Source organism: Bos indicus x Bos taurus, chromosome 22 (genome assembly GCF_003369695.1).
Source record: "Bos indicus x Bos taurus breed Angus x Brahman F1 hybrid chromosome 22, Bos_hybrid_MaternalHap_v2.0, whole genome shotgun sequence".
NCBI lineage: Eukaryota > Metazoa > Chordata > Mammalia > Artiodactyla > Bovidae > Bos > Bos indicus x Bos taurus.
Genome location: NC_040097.1, coordinates 3,942,087 through 3,957,333, shown reverse-complemented (window position 1 = coordinate 3,957,333; position 15,247 = coordinate 3,942,087). Strand labels below are relative to the sequence as shown.

Sequence of the window (15,247 nt, the reverse complement as noted above, 5' to 3'; positions counted from 1 at the left end):
GGGAAGAACTAATACTTAGTATTTTTGTTTTTCAAGCCTAAATGCTCATTTTCAGAAGCCAGAGTACATGTCTGCCCCTTACTTGGTCTTTCAGGAGTTCAGTCTTTTGATTTTAAAGTGGCTTTGGGTTTTTGTTTTTTTTGTTTTGTTTTGTTTTTTCAGTTAAACTGATTTTCAAAGCAAACAATGCAGCTATCGACTTCCTTTAAGAATCAAAGTTCCCTTATTATTCCTTGTATTCACAGAACTCCCAGAAATTTTACCTGAAAACAGCATGATCTTCTCTTCTCTTCACCATTCAAATATAAGGCTCCTAATTCTACAGGCTTGTTCAAATGCTGTCTTGCATCAAGAAGAACGGTGGACCCAGAGATCATTAATGAGATGTAGACTTAGTTTGAACACTGAAGTCACACCCTGACCATCGCCAGCTAAAATTTTTGCTAAGAGGTGGTTTCTGAGGACGCAGCGCCTTGTGGGTGTTCTCCCCCACTCACAGGTGTTCTAGGGGCTGGAAGCAACTGGTTGGAGAACTACCTGAGGAGGAAGCCTGTGGAACTGAAGAACTATGTGGGGAGGAAGGCTGTGGAGCCTAAGGAAGCGCTGTGCACACACAGGATTAAGAAAGAGCTCAAGGTGTAATCCTTGATGAGAAGAGTGTTCTAAAGTTGGCCAACAAACAGAAACTCCCTCTGAAAACCAGTGAGAATCTAATAAGAATGGTTACTGAGGGACTCCAATGTAACTTCGAAAGAACGTCTCATCTTGAAATAATTTCAGGTTGACAGAAACGTTGCAAAGATACAGTTCCCATGTCACTTGTGCTGGGCTTCCTACTGTGAACATTTTACAACGGCAGCCCAACAAGGAAAACTAATAAATGAACTGGCACGAGAATGTAAACAGGTTTATTCGGATTTCACCAGTTTTTCCATTCAGGCCCTTTCTCAGTTCCAGGGCCCAGTCCAGGATCCCACATTGTGCTCTGTAGCTACTTCTCCTTATTTCCTCAGTTTCTCACTCTTTTTTCTTCTTCTTTTTTTTAAGAGGTATACTTGACATACAGTGAAGTGCACACATTGAACGATCAGTACCTCAGTCTTTGTCTTTCATGCCCTGGACACTGTTGAAGAACGCTGGTGAGGTACTTCGTGGAATGTCTATTTAGATTTGCCCAACATTTTCTCAGATTCAACTACTGTTATGAATTTTGGGGAAGAATTCTGAGGACCTGATGGGCCCTTTTCAATATGTCTTATTACTGTGGATATAAACCTGTTGACCTGGATTACTTGGTTAAAGTGGGCTCTGCCAGGATTCTCCCCTATAAAATAACTACTTTTCTTTTTGTAATTAATAAATATTTGGAGGGAGACACTTTGAGGTTCTGTGTCCATATTCTGCTCCTCCTGACACTCATCTTCTGAGTACTGGTCAGTGGCCCTGCCGGGAGCAGTCACTGCTGCTGGGGTTCTCTGAAGGCAATTTTCCATCTCCCTCATCCCTTTCACGTTTACTAATTTAAATTCTTCTGTACAGAAAAGTACTTCTCCTTCCATTTACTTATTCATTCAGTCATTCATTTATTTTGTTTTGTGCCTTACTCATTCAGTCGTGTCTGACTCTTTGCAACCCCACAGACTGTAGCCCGCCAGGCTTCTCTGTCCATGGGATTCTCCTGGCAAGAATACTGGAGTGGGTTGCCATTTCCTCCTCCAGGGGAATCTTCCCAATCCAGGGATCAAACTTGTGTCTCCTGCATTAGCAGGTGGATTCTTCACCATCTCAGCCACCAGAGAAGCCCTTTATATCAGTATAGAATCATGTGTGTGTGTATATGTATATACATATACACACATACATACATGATTGTATATAGATGGGGGTTGTAATCCAAAGCTGTAGTTTTTAAAAATTTTATTGTTCAAATTATTCCAGCCTTGGTCACTGGGAGTTGGAATTATTTGAATAATAAAATAAATAACTGTAGCACTGGATTTTATTTTTTTTATTTATTTATTTTTTTTTAAAACCTTCCTGTAGCCATTTGAAGCACTGGATTTTAATACCCCATATAGAATATATATACCTGGGCATTGGATAAATTAAGCTACTTTCTCCTCTGTAACCTGGCATCATGGCTGCAAGACTTACAGGGAATCAGGCAAGATATTTTTATTTTTCTCTCAATTTAACTACTAACACAGGAATCTAATATAATGTACTTGAGACTTATTTTCTAAGGATCTGAGTTATCTTCTCAGCTTCTAGGTCACTTTCCTATCTTTGTTTTGTCTTAGACAAGTAAGTTACTGTGGCCTCTGTTCACTGACTGGTAGATTATACAGTAGAAAGTATTCTGATAGTCAAAATAAAAGCTCTCTAAGAAATTTTGCAATAAAATACTATGAAGCATTCACAGTTTTTTTTTTAAAGATTCTTTTAAAAACAAATTTAGTACAATAAATTCTGAGTTTACCTACTGTTCAGGAATGACACTTGTTTACGGAAACGTCCCTCTTGTATGTCTCTGGCTTAGAGTTGTATGTTGTGGCTTCTTTCAAACCTGAACAACTGAAAAGAAAGAAGATTTTTAATATACACACATATTCAAAATTCTTAGACAAACTCATCTGTCAAAATGGATAAGCAGAAGTACATGTATTTCCTCTGTTGGATTTCATCTTGAATGTTTGCTTTCCCTGAGCTTAAAACACTTTGTGTTCTCTAGAAGCAAACAACAGACTGACTCATAAATCATGGAGAATCTTCCTGAAAAGACAAGTCTGTCACTGATCATGAGTCAAGGTCCTTTGTCTCACCCATCTTTTATGCAGAATTAATAATCGCACCTATGTTGCCATGCAGACTTAAGAAAAACTAGATCTTAAAAGGATTACTAACCTCAAAAGATAGGTGATTGATAAAAGTTATACACAGCAAAGATGACATTTATGAAAATACAAGCTTGTTCTAGAGGGCACATGCCTGCTAACCTAAAGTAAAAGTGTCACAACCATTTAGAGACAAGAGATGTCACACATTTCATGTGGAGCCTTTAAAAAAAATTTTTTTTAGACTTTTTATTTTATTTGTGAGTTTAGCCAATGAGTAATGTTGTGACAGTTTCAGGTGGACACCAAAGGGATTCAGCCTTATACATACATGTATCCATTCTCCCCCAAACTCCCTTCCCAGTCGGTCAGATTTATAAAGGAAGACGCAGAGAGAAGATTATTGAGTAATCATGCCAAAGGTCTAAGAATGTGTATCCTTGGCTCTTACAAAGGACTCAGGGATCCGAGAATAGCCGTGTGTCCATAAAGACAAAACAGCACCCAGTGCCAAAGCCTTATCATCAGGGCCTTCAAAGTCCCAACAGCCAGACCCAACATTCTGCCCAGTCTAACCTCCTCCAAATTCTCATTTCTCTTTTCTTTTTTTTAAATTCTGCACCCTTCCATCTGGAATTTGCAGAAACTAATCTATTACTAATTTGTGAATGGCACAAACGTGTTGTCATTGCTGTTTAGTTGCTCAGTCATGTCTCTCTGCGGCCCCATAGACTGCAGAGCGCCAGTGCTCCCTGGCCCTCACCATCTCCCAAGTCTGCCCGAGCTCATGTTCGCTGCATTGGTGATGCCTTCCAGTCATCTCCTCCTCAGATGCCCTCTTCTCCTTCTGCCCTCAATCTTTCCCAGGGGAGGGAATAGCAAACCACCCCAGTACACTTGCTGTGAGAACCTCATGAACTGTATAAAAGGCATAAACATAGTGGATGGTGAATATAAAATGTTTTCCCATTTTGCTATTTCTGCATTAGAAGAATATCAACTGCAGCCAGTGTAGTTTGTTTGATTATTTGTTTGTTTCCCCAGCATTGGTTAGTACTTCTGTTTGGAAATTGAAAACCTCCTAATGTGAACTCAGTATCAACGGTTAAGGTAACTATTTTGTGTTCAGCATGGGGCACAGACAGAGCTAACTTGCCTGTTTTAGACCAGCATGCTTTTTGCTTTCTGACTGTTGATCTGTATTGTAACAATGTAGTCTGCATGTGAAACACTCTCTCATCTGTTAGTAAAAAATGAAAGGAGTCCCCACATCAAAACTGTTCATAACATATAATACACATAATACGTGAGAAACAGCTTATCTACAATGGATTACCACTTAGAAAAATTTGAATAAAATCTCTATCTGAAAAAGTAAAGAATGTTTACTCCAGGCTAAGATTAAATCATATTAGCTTTTCTTGACACTCACCTGAAATAAATATGAATTCATTAAAAAAAAATTAATAGGAAGAAAGTTAAGCTCTCTGGAAACTGCTACATATTCCTACCTTGTGGCCCTAAGAGTTGGACCAGACAGAAAACTGGGCCAGTTTCTGTGACTTTCAGAAAGTCTAACTTTTTCTCAAGCCCCTTCCCTTTGGTAAACTCAGTAATCCACTCTCTTGTATCCATTTATAAGTGCACTGTGCCATAGAAGGTATAGTTTCCAGACATAAAATGTAATAATCGGGCAGAAACAAGATCTGTTCTGGGAGCCGTATATACCAAGAGGTATAGTCCTTTCATGTTCCCCGTCTGATCAGTTAAATGCAGACGGTGTAGAGTCATTCATTCATAAATCTCTCTCCTTATCGATGTAAGCCAGAGAACGAGGCTGCAAACAGAGCAGACGAGCCCCTCCCACTTCAACAGAACCCACACTAGACAGGGTCTGTTCACGTCTACGCATCCACCTTTCTATTATCTGAGACAGGCTTTCTATCAGAATCTAAGTAGACGATAATTCAACTTACTCTACTCTGTCTGAAATGGTAAAAGTTGACTTAAGAAACAGGAAAATAATTAAAAAGGGAAACAACTGAAAACTTATCAAAGAATTACTTCCCCAAGAAGCTCTGGGCCTTGATAATTTTATAGATAATTTTTTTCAAGTGTTCAAGGCAGAAATGTTTTTTGCTACAAACATTGTTTCTGAGTAGAAAGAAAAAGAGTGACCAAATTAATTTTCAACACCTAACAAGAACAAAAATACCAACTTCACTTATTAATATTGACGCTAATGTACAAATAAAATGCTAAAGAACAAATGCCAATAGAACAGTAAAAGAATAAAATACCATAATAAAGTTGTATTTATCTCAGAAAGACAAAGAAGATTTAATATTGGAAAACCTATTAGAATAATGTGTTCCAGTACTGGGTCAAACTTTAAAAGAAACCACATGACTATCTCAAAAACCACCAGAAAAATACCCAGTAAAATTCAACATTCATTCTTGAAAATATTTTCTTAGAGATCTAAGAAACTTTAAAAACAAGAATATTAACCTCAAAGTTACAGCCAACATCATCTTATTTGTGAAAGATTACAGCAGCATCTCCCCAAATATGCATTCTATGGATAACTAGATTCCTCAAGATTTTCCAGTGGAAAAGCTTCCACCAGAAATGAATCTGCACATATTGTTCCTATTTGGAGATTAATAAAGTACATTAACATCGCATATGTTCTGTAAGCTCCACGATCAGGAAAAAACCCAACAGTATCAACAATAACAATCTGCTTAGCTATTTAGCTCACTAGTTTTCAAATGTATTTGAACATTTTTCTCACTTTCCATTATTTCACTCAACCCACTTCAGTGTGGCTTTTGCCACCCACCTTTCTACTGAAACTCAAGCAAAAGTGACAGGTGGGCTCCTTCTTAATAAATCCATTAGGCTTTTCTTGGTTTTCATTCTATTTGCACAATGGTGTGCTGTTAAGTGAAAGTCGCTAAGTCATGTCTGACTCTTTGCAACCCCATGGACTATAGCCTGCCAGGCTCCTCTGTCCATGGAATTCTCCAGGCCAGAATACTGGAGCAGTTGCCGTTCCCTTCTCCAGGGGATCCTCTCAACCCAGGGATTGAACCTGGGTCTCCTGCACTGCAGGCAGATTCTTTACTGAGTCACCAGACCTTCAAGGAGGCTCAACTCAAAACCACAGGAGACCCTTCTCACCTCCCTTTCCTTTGACTTTTTCATGTCCTATGCTTTCCAAAGCATCTCCTTCAGCAAAAGTCCTCCTAACTCAACATGTCCTCCGTCCCCAGCCCAGTAATGTCACAATCTCTCCTTCCTCTCTGTCCCAGCTCTTTAGAACTGTGGCATCTTAAATCTCCTCCAACTTTTCACGTCCAGCCCCTTTCTACTCATTCTCCAATACCTGACAAAAATGCAGGAACTGACATAGTAAAATCAACTATTCTAAGGGACAGGGAAAGAAAAGAAAAAGAAAGAAAGTGAAGTTGCTCAGTCGTGTCCGACTCTCTGGGGCCCCATGGACTGCAGCCCACCAGGCTCCTCTGTCAATGGGATTTCCCAGGCAAGAATACTGGAGTGGGTTGCCATTTCCTTCTCCAAGGTGCTCTCAAATGAAAAGTCTCTTTGGTGCACTGAGGGAAGGCGAAAGTGTATGAATGCTTCCAAATGACTAATTTCTATCCCATTGAGTTAAATACCTGGTCTACCACTGACCTCCCTGCCCCCAAATTGGTGACTGATTCCATGAAAATCCAGAGTCAAGATGAGCCAATCATACCCTTCCCTAGATTTTTATAACATTCCCATTCAAAACTGGCTATTAAATTGATGTCTATAGCCTGAGGTGACAAAATAAAGTGACTTTATTTGAATGAAGAGGAATTTAAGAGAAAGGGAAAAATGGAAATAAAGAATCTCCTAAGAACGGTTGGTTTTCAGTGACAGTGGAGTTACTGAATATAAAGATTTGGTGATCTACTTTACTTTGTCACAAGTAATTATAAGTACTTTCAAGTTGCTTCCTGCTAACACATAAACCAATTGGCAGGGAACCAGAACAACTGAAAAGCTTGGACCTAATCCTTGGGTACATCTGAATACGGTTCCACTTCTGTGGATGGAATTGTTAGGTGTGGAACGGTGCTGGGTCGTGTGGGGTGTAGTTATCTCATTCTCCGGCAAGTTAAATACTGGGAAATTAGACTCTTGTTAGTGTGTGCAAGTCAAGGTGTCTGGGTTCAGGCTGCCTGAGTTCAGATCTTAGTTGTATCACCTGGCAGGTTATTTTTACCTCCTTGTGTTTGTTTCGTCTGCAAAATACAGATAATAGTGTATACCTTTAACAGGTTGCTGGACGACTAAAATGAGACAATGCATGTAATATGCCTAAAATAGAGCCTGATAAAGAATCAGGGCTCAGTAAGTATTAACTATTACTATCAATTGCTGGGTTATTTTTCTGATGCCTGAGATAGTTAAGGAAGAGTCCTTTAGAAGGATGAGTAAATGACAGTTTAGCTGAGGATATAAACTGTGGAGCAGACTGAAGTGGAGACTGAACTGGAAGGAAGCAGTATCTAAACATGAAATCCTATGGTTACATTTATAAACCCATCTTTAAGTTATCCCAGTGAACAAAACGATTACTCCAAAAAGTCATGATACCTATTCATGATTAGGAAGGAGAATGAAACTGTAGATTTGAAATGAAAAGCAATAGGGACTTCCTGGTGGTCCACTGGCTAAGACTCTGTGTTCTCAATGCAGGGGGCCTGAGTTTGATCCCTGGTCAGGGAACTAGGTCCCTGATGCTGCAACAAGAGCTTTCACGCCCCAACAAACATCAGAGATCCTGCAAGCCACAACTAAGACCGCCACAGTCAAATAAATAAAGAAAACTAAATATTAAGGAAAAAAAAGACTTCCAAACTTAAAAGCAACAATTATTTGTTGAGCATCTGACATTTGTTAGCAGTGTTCTAGGCACTGGGGATAAACAATGAACAAAACAGAGAAATATTCCAGCTCTTGTGTAACTGTGTAAATCAAGATGTAATAAAAAAATTAGATGGTGCTAAAGGATCCCATGATATATCTGATACATGTACCATGTGGAAAAATGAGGAACTCAAGTTGTTCAAGACAATTAGCTATTTCAGTAAGCTACAGTGGTTTACTAGAAATTATGACTTAAGATCTGTTGATCCCCTTCTCCAAATCTGAGGATTAGTGATTCACTCATTTTTTAAAAAATCAATCAAAATCCATTTCTAAGTGATAATCAATTTTATTTCAAATCTGAAGGAGCAATATAAGCATGTTGCTTATGTTACATTCAGAGTAAAAAATCCTGAATGTACTCATGGTGACTATAGTTGTTAACACTGTATTATATAATCAAAATTTGCTAAGAGCATAGAACTTACATGCTTTCTCCAAAAAAGAAAAAAAATGAATAAATAAAGGAGAGAGAGGTATTTGTGAGGTGATGGATGTTAATTAACAAATGGAGGGAAACCTTTCACAATACATAAGTATTTCAAATCACCAGAATGTACATTTTAAATTTATGTCAATTTATGTCAGTTATGTCAATTATACCACAATAAAGGAAAAAAAAAATACCTATGTCCTTATTTGATTAGTAGATTAAAAATACATTGCTTTTCCATACTGTATTTAAGAGACTGGACCAAAAACAGAGATACTAGAAACTGGGAAATGAGAAAAGGAAGAGGGCCATCAGATGAGAGAGCAGAAAAAGAAAGAAAAAAAGGGACAGAATATGGAAAACACCAGAATGTTAAAAAAAAGGGGGGGGGGTGGGGAGTAAGAACAGAGTTAGAGTAAGAATGGTGCAGTGGTAAAGAACCCACCTGCCAATGCAGGAGGCGTGGGTTTGAGCCCTGAGTCAGGAAGAGCCCCTGGAGGAGGAATGCCGACCCACTGCAGTATTCTTACCTGGGAAATCTCCTGGACAGAGGAGCCTGTCGGCCTACTGTCCACGGGGTCACAAAAACGGTCGGACACAACTGAGCAACTAAGCAATAACAAAAAAAAAAGAGCAGGCATTGAGGGGCAGGGGGAGGCAGGAGAGGCCCAGAAAGCAGAGCCAGAGGAAATGGCTTTTCCCATTTCAGCTCAGCTGCTCTCTGTGGACACAGACTTAAAAAGGACCAGCACTGGTATCTTAAATATTGTGTGGAAATTAAGAAGCCTCCACAATTACTGAGCCAAAAAGTGTTCACACTGGTAATTACAAAAGGACGTTGTTGCCTTCAGGCAGGAGATGGCAGGAGACGTGGGTTCGATCCCTGGGTTGGGAAGATTCCCAGGAGGAGGAAATGGCAATCCACTCCAGTATTCTTGCTTGGGAAATCCCATGGACAGAGGAGCCTGGCGGGCTAAAGTCCGTGGGGCCTCAAAGAATCAGACAGGACTGAGCTCTGAGCATGCATGCATCACTCCTACAGAAGTCTAATTCTCCGGATCCTCCCAAGTACAATCAATCTATGATTATTTGAGCTGCTCAAATGTTGACAGTAAGAGTTTGAGACTTGTCATAACTAAGTGAAATAAGCTGAATAATAAAAGTTATTTCAGCTTTCACCCACACCAAAATGGAATCCCAAAGGCATTCCCCACATGGGTAGCCGTGCCTGGTCTTGTCTGGCCTTTGCGTTACATCACAGGAGTGGGGACTAACGATTTATGTAACTTACTTCTGCAGAAATCTGCGTTGCCCGTACAAGTGTCACATGGAAGAGGAACTCCACGAATAGTAAAATTGGAAATAAATGACAGCTGAGAAGGCATTCGAGAACAGTACTTTCTTTAAAAAGAACTGTGGAACTCACTGCGCAGGTATGTTTAAAAATCAAATTTGCAGGCAAATTTAGGGAAATATAATTACAAGCGATGATGAGAATGGCAGTAGACACTGCTGTTCCGATATGGTCAAATAAGAAAGAGAAACGTAATCTGCAAAAATGCTGCACTCACTAGCTGTATACCTGAAACTTACACCATACTGTCAATCCACTACTCTTCAACTTAAAGAAAGAGAAGAACTCTGTTCTTCTAAGTTACTGTTACAGAACAGGGAATCACCTTAACATCGCAAGGGACTTTATAAGGTTCCTGATTCATTTCTCCTATCAAATAAGGCCTCTTAACAGACAGCCATTCAGATTCTGCCTAAGTATCTCTACTGACAAAAGCACACACTTGGCACTCACACGACAGCCTTCCCCACCTCTGGACAACTGCAGTTGTGGGATTTTTTCCTTTACACTGAGCTCACGTATGCCCCCCTTTAATTTCTAGCAATCCTTTGACAATCTATGACCTAGGAGCTCCACAGGGAAAGGAGCAACCTGCCTTGCCCACTGTTCATCGAGAGCCAGCGTGACGCATGGCACAGGGTAAAGTGCCATAAAAATGAGCCATAAAACTGCTGACACGGCTGACTGCCCGGCAAGACCCAGTCCCTAAGTCCAGTCCATCTGTCCTTTAGGGCAGTAGAGTTCTAAGTCGGGATGAAGGCATTTTTCTTTTTCATCTGTTGTGGATACTTTTACAAAATGCAAAAAAGCATGTGCCTGAATGTCATGACAATATAGACCTTTTTCCCCCCATTCATGATGTTTTTCATTTATTTTTTAAATTTGACATGTAGTTGATTCACAATGTTGTGTTAGTTTCAGGGGTACGACAAACTGATTAATTATACATACACATATATTCTTTTTCAGATTCTTTTCCACCATAGGTCACTACAAGATACTGACTACGGTTCCCTGTGCTATATGGTAGGTTCTTGTTGATGATTTATTTTATATATAGTAGTGCCTCCATGCTCAGTCGCTCAGTCAAGTCCGACCCTTTCTGACCCCATGGACTGTGGCCCACCGGGCTCCTCTGTTCATGGGATTTTTACAGGCAAGAATCCTGGAGTGAGTTGCCAGTTCCTACTGCAAAATACACAGTAAATGTATCTACTAGTCTCAAAGTCCTAATTTATCTCCCCCTTCCCTTTTGGTAAGTGTAAGCTTGTTTTCTACTATAAACGTCTGTAAATGCTTATCCTCATATCTGAGCTTACCTTTTACCAAGTCGGAAACCAACAATGAGCAGAGCAGCATCAGAGCAGGGGCCGTCTCCAGAAGCTGCTTCACAACGGCCCTCTCCTTTTGTCTCTTTCTGTTCTGACAGGCCCTCCTCTGTCCAGATTTTGCGATAGCCTCCTAGCTGCTTGCCCTGCACACTACTGCCAAATAAACCTTCTGATTAAATCATCTCACTCTTCCCCCCAAGACCTGGAATCCCAACCTTCCTTACAAGATAAAGCCCACACTCCTTTGCCTACACCCCAGAACCTTTCTCATCCTATCTGAAATCTACACCCAATCCCATTTCTCACTCCTCGCACAGACACACGACCCACTTCCGCCAGGATGATCTCTGCAGAATGACCTCCCAAGCCTGTGCTTATTCACTAGTCCAGGCTTCGTTTTCTTGCCCTGGAAATTCTTTCCCCTTCCTCTTATGCCATCTCAAGCCCTGAACTTTTCTGCTTCTGTGTAAAATTCACATACATAAAATTAACTACTCTAAAGTGTGCAGTTCAATAATATTTAGGACATTCTTAAAGTCGTGTAACTGTCACCTCTGTCAAGTTCTAAAACAGCTTAATCTCCTCAAAAGGAAATCTTGCACCATCAAGCAGTCACTCCCCTGGCCCCCGCTGCCTCCAAGCCCTGGCAACAAATAATTTGCTATCTATCTCTATGAATCTGCCTAGTCTGAGTATTTCATATTAATGAAATTGTATTTTGATTCCTTTTTCTTTTCTGGTATATTTAAAAGTCATTTTCCATTTTTCCAAAATTAATTTTTATTGGAGTACAGTTGCTTTACAATGTTGTGCTCATTTCTACTTCACAGCAGAGTGAATCAGCCACATGTCTACATATAAGCCCTCTTTTGGATTTTTCTTAAGGTTATCCTGTCAAGTCCTCAATTTTTCACATATAATCCAATACCCATCTGCTCTACAGGCTTTTCATGGGTTTGCCCTCCACTCCACGCTGGTCTTGCCATCTCTGAATCAGGCTTTTCATGGGTTTGCCCTCCACTCCACGCTGATCTTGCTATCTCTGAATCAGGCTTTTCACGGGTTTGCCCTCCACTCCACGCTGGTCTTGCCATCTCTGAATTTTTGCAGCACCTGTTTTCTGCTTTCTCTAGTCCTTCCCCACACACTGATTCGAACTTTTGGTTAACTGCGTCAGTGTTGCCCCTTTTCGATTCACGTAGCTTATAAACTCTTAGTTCTAGGAGCTTTGCTGTCTCCCTTTGTGCCTAGAGCCCACTGAACCTGTACGTAACTCACTGTGTCCGGCTGTGCGTGAATGAGGCGCAAGTGAAGGACGCTCAAGTCTGGATCATCAGTGAGAGCCGGCTCCAGGCCCAGGTCAGCTCTTATCCTTCCTTCTGTCGTGGCCTCCTGCCTGCCCTGTGCTTCTCCCTCAGTGTCACAGGTATAGGTATGGGACACCTCTTTGCCCTGGTAGGAGATGAACAGGTGTGGCTGCAGGAGAATGATGGCAGGTTGCCCAGGGGTGGAGAGGGTGTAAGTTCCTTGCACTGATCTCTTGCTAAGAGACTCCTACCTTCATTCTTCAGGCACACATGAAGCCCTAAGGAGAAAAGTGGGCGTGCAGAGATATCACAGGGCCACATTAAAAAAAAAAAAAAAAGTTCGCCTGTTTGCTTTGCTTTTATATGTAAATCAGTTCCTTTGCCTGGTATTTTGATTTGAAGTAGCTCATAAACGTGTATCTACCTTGTAAAAGGAGATTAATTGTTAAACAATTATGGTGATAATACTTGTGATTCACATATGAAATAGCTGAGCATATAATTATTTTATACATTATAAACAAATGAATAGGCCGAGACTATGTAGTGTTTTATCTAACAATTGACAGAACGTTTGAAAGGGAACTGGTTTTATTTTCTGCATGAGTAATAAATCTAAGTAACATTCTGGATCATACATCTGTAGGAACTTTTCTCCCTACTGTAGTATTAAACTGAATTTGCTACAGTTGCCACTGGAAGTCTCCAAACAAGAAAGTAAAACGGCGCCCTGGCCCTCAGGCCATTTAAAACCTGTTCTTCTGACCAGAACAAGAAAAAGATCCAACATAGAATGCTAAAGTCTATAATTAACATTTTTTTTTCTTTCATATCCCATTTTGCTCACTTTAGCAGAGCAAAATGGAAATTTCTTCTGGCATTAATTTCATATCACTCTGTGTAACCAAAAATGTTAAAATAGAAATAAACATTTTTAGAGAGTAATTTAGGGAATTCCCTAAACATCAGTAAAGAATCCGCCTGCAATGCAGGAGACCTGGGTTGGATCCCTGGGTTGGGAAGATCCCTTACAGAAGGGAATGGCGACCCACTCCAATATTCTTGCTGAGAAAATCACATGGACAGAGGAGCCAGGCGGGCTACAATCCATGGGGTCACAGAGAGCCAGACATGACTGAATGACTTTCACTTCACACTAAAGATGTGGAGAAGAGTAGCACCGAGAAACCCACAATGAAACAGCACAAAGCAGTCCTCAAAATCAAGCCAAGTTTGAAAGCATTTATAAAGTGACGATGTGCTCAGTCCCCTGTGCTGTGCGCTGTGGATCAGGGAAGGTGAGCAGGGCACATACACGTGAGAAGAATAAAAAGATCCTCACCACTCATTTCTACTCTCTAGGAATTCATAATTTTGCTTGGTACAGAACTTGCACATAAAACTTTTAAGACCTGACTACAAACAATCAGCAAACACAATGCGTAATATAGAATCTGGAACGTGTTAAATTGCATTTCAGAGTAAATCTCTTCCAATTATGTTTCAGCTAAAAGTAAAGTTAGTCTGCATTTTCTGAGTGTAATAGCTAGTGGCCAGGGTGAATTATTTCACAAGTACGTTGTGTGACAAAAGAAATCCATCTGACACTTAAAACTTAACGTGTGGGGCAAAAACAAAATATCTGTGTGTATGTGCTGTGCTTTGTCAGGACCAGAGATGGTTCTAGCAGGTATGCACACATGGTCAAGTACACATGAATCATGTGAATGGCCTAAAGACACATCACACCACTGGGCTGTGTTCCATCACTTAATCATTTTCTTAACTTTAACTGAGTTCGGTTATTTGCCTGCCTGGTGCTAGGTTCTGATTCCCTTCCCCAATCTGAAAAGCGCCTGGGCCACCACCTACAAAGCCATGTCACCAGGTGGGCAGACTTTGCTTCCTGTATAAGGAAACCTAGTGCTGGAAAGCGAGAGGTCATCTGACAAATGTCCACGGATTTGTGAATAAATTATGGTGGAATTTGTAAAGTTTGAAGGCTTTGGTTACATCTGCATTGAGATGTACTCTAATATTCCATGTCTATATAAGAAAATATTAATTCTACTTAACTTCATATAACTTCCTTCAAAATCTATTTTCCTTACCATTTTTCCCCCCCCAAAGTTTCATGTTGTTTAGGATTTATCTCTAACTGGTCAGTAAGACATTTTCTGAGAATTTAAAAACAGAACTGAAATGGTAATCAGACAACTGGGTCTTGAGTACAGAAGTTGAAACAGCAGTAATACTTACATTGACCAAAGGACAGTCATTTGAAGTAAGATCTGGGTCTCCTTTTACTCAAACATTATATTCTAAATATTTAAAAATTCTAAATATGCTTTTAAAAGGTAAGTTGCTAACTTTATTTCCCAGGAGAAAAAAGTATTGTTGTTGTTTTTTAAATTTTAATGGGATAGTCTCAGTGAAATTTGTTTCACGTTTTTGTTAGGTGTAATTCATTTTTCTGATAAACAAGGTCATGAACTAAATTCACTTGGATAGCTAACCACTTAACTATATCCATTTTGAAATTACTATGAAATACATACTCCTTCTGCAAAGTGAATCAGCATTCTATTATTTGTATTTTCAAGAAAAGTTAACAGCTTATTAACAAAAGACACATCCTTACATCCTTTGCTAGTAAACTCTGTTGGTAAGAGAGAAATGAAATAATACAATAATTATATTATTCATAATGTCTGATACATACTACGTATGTACAACCTAAAATAATATAAGAGATTTAGGAAAAATATTCAAGGACACAGGTGTTCCCCTCCTTCACATCTAACTCATAGACAGCCACCCAGTTCCAGGCTGGCCTGGCAACGCTGCCTGGTCACAAGGCAGGGGTTAGACTATTGCCTGCTCTTAGTCATCATGTCTCCCACTAACACCCTCGTTAAATCTAGATAACAATACTCATGAATGTCAGGAGGGATATCCTTGTCTGTTTTGTTCACTGCTTTAAACTCCTTCTCTAAAACAGC

General features: G+C 39.9%; 1 protein-coding gene across 10 annotated transcripts in view; it reads right to left on the bottom strand.

Moving 5' to 3' along the window:
• The window catches only part of LOC113880949 (peroxisome proliferator-activated receptor gamma), a 217,488-nt gene that overhangs the window by 191,364 nt on the left and 10,877 nt on the right, over positions 1–15,247 (bottom strand). For 7 of the 10 annotated variants that reach the window (XM_027523652.1, XM_027523651.1, XM_027523654.1 and 4 more), the window contains exon 2: positions 2,480–2,574. The gene's annotated coding sequence lies outside the window, so the exon portion shown is untranslated. Of the gene's footprint in view, positions 1–2,479; positions 2,575–12,216; positions 12,532–15,247 lie in introns of those variants that run through there. The other 3 variants (XM_027523656.1, XM_027523659.1, XM_027523655.1) reach the window with 2 other exon arrangements.